Raw genomic sequence first — 2213 nt, 5'->3', positions numbered from 1 at the left:
GCCCGGCTCCGCCGCAGCCGCTTGCACCGGCGGCTCCCGCACGTCGGGCGAGGGACCCCGGACCGCCTAAGCACTTCTCCTCAAGAGCCGCTACCCAAACGCKCCTCTTTGGCTTTGACACGGCCTCCCTTTCGGCACCCGGAAGCGTCACCCCCGCGCTTCTTACCCCCGGCGCTCTGCCCGCTCTCCCGGGACCGCCAGTCCCCGTCGCCAGCAAAGCCAGCGTAAGAGCGGGCATAGAGACGATCGATGGCGCGGGGTTCTTCGTGGCGTTCGAATTGAAGGCAATTCTATCGCAACATCAAAATACATCACGTCAGCTCTTGCGCCCGGCCGTGCATCGATTTTGACCTCATCGGGCCCCGTTGCGTTTTCCCTTTTCCCGCTACCATTGCCCCTCTCTGGACGAGCTCGCTCTGCGGAGGCTCTGTTAATAATTCCCTAACTGACTCTCACTGATTAAAGCCCTAAAAATTCTCACTGGAGTGAAATGGATTACCCGCCAGATTAGGAGAGGATTATCTCTGTCATTAGTGCTGCAATAGTTTGTCCGGCAGTGTCTGTCGAGGTTTATCGAAAGTGACTTTCCAGTGTGCCACCGGCGCGGACAGAGATCAAACTCCGCGTGGAAACGTACCCGGGTCTATCAGCAGAGCAAGACAGGGCCAGCTCCGGGGAGGTAATAAATGACTCGACTTCAAAGCCGCTGACATCGCCGTGATAACGGCAGGGAAACGCGTGAGTCACGGGAGGGAACAAAGAGCTTTGCAAGAACGACTTCTTGGAAAGTCCCGCCTGCAGACGGACCACGCGAAAAATACGAGAAGGCAAGGCGGAGACCTCTGCGCGAAGCCAGGAACACGCTCACGCGTGGCCAGGGGACTACTTCCACCGTCCCGAAAAGGGGAAACTATGGGAGTGTCCCCATAGAGGGGCGATGCAACGGCAATGCGGTTCCTCGTTCACGTCCACCCGCGGGGAGGGACCGGCGACCTCGGARGAGACTGGGATGAGTGCGTCCGGATTCCTGTTTCCATTCATGACCGCCGTCCTCAAACTCTCACCACGCACCTCTGTCAAGATCCAGGCCTCTAGATGYCCATCCCCGCATCGTTCCGGGTGCTCCTGACACGCCTGTGCCCCAGCTGGCTGAGCCAGCACCCCTCCAGGGGAGCTTTCCCGCCCCAGTCAGGCTGCTCCAGCTTCCTCTGCCTCGTCAGCCCTTCACCCCTCACCATTGTTTCCCGCACCGGCTGTCCCAAAACCGCCCGCAAGTCTTAGATGCGGTCTCACGACCGTCGAGTGCAGGGAATAATCCCTTCCCTCGGTCTTCTGGGGTGTGATCGTGTTCACACCGTTCAGAGCTGCTGCTGGCATTCCGTGCGGCCGGGGCACACGGCTGGTTCCCACCCAGCTCGCTGCCCAGCGGAGCCCGGTGGGGACCGCTCCGAGTGGCAGTGAGCACRGCGGCCGGGAGGACTCTCGGTGTTCCCAGCCGTAGCTTGGCAGAGGCATCTCTGTCCCTCGGATYACTCCTCCCGAGGAGCCCTGAGCCGAAATACCCACCTGGAAGAGCAAACACAGCTTCGGTCCCGCATGGAACAGTGGTGTTTTCCCTTCCCCGCCCCGGGGCTCCTCAGAGGGCTGCGCTGCCCCTCACACCGTCACCCCACGGCAGTCGGGCGTGAGGCTCTGGTGGGAGGGCAGGGACCTGCCTTGCCCAGCCCTTGAGGCTGCCGTGCGGGATGGAGGGGCCKGATAGTCCGGGGGAGCCCACGGCCACCCCTGCAGCCCCACAGTCCCCAGGAGCMGCCAGCTCATCCACAGCCAGCCCTACAGCTGTTCTGCGCTGCCGAGGTGCTGTCCCCGCGCCCCCGTTTCGTGTCACCGCCAGCAGCCCGGCCTTCAGGCCTGTGCAGACCCGAGGGACAGGGGCTCAGCTCAGCCCGCGATCTCTCTTGTCCCGCAGGAACACACCTGAACGCGAGCCTAATCTTTCTCCACCGCGAGCCCCGCGCAACGCGGCCAGGCCGGGCCGTGCCTGAGGTTGAGGTATCTCCCTTTCCAAAAGCAAATTGACTTGAGTGCAGCCAGGGAATGATCGCTACGGGTGGAGCACCATAGCCAAAGCACAAATACAAACCTAAAACAGATCGTGCATCCCTTTCAGATCCGTATCACACTCACCGCAAAACACACGGAAAAAGAAGAAA

This window comes from Malurus melanocephalus, unplaced genomic scaffold, assembly GCF_030028575.1.
Source record: "Malurus melanocephalus ecotype Western Australia unplaced genomic scaffold, MMel_1.1 scaffold_14, whole genome shotgun sequence".
NCBI lineage: Eukaryota > Metazoa > Chordata > Aves > Passeriformes > Maluridae > Malurus > Malurus melanocephalus.
The sequence above is the reverse complement of the archived record's forward strand: the minus strand, read 5'-3'. Positions refer to the sequence as shown.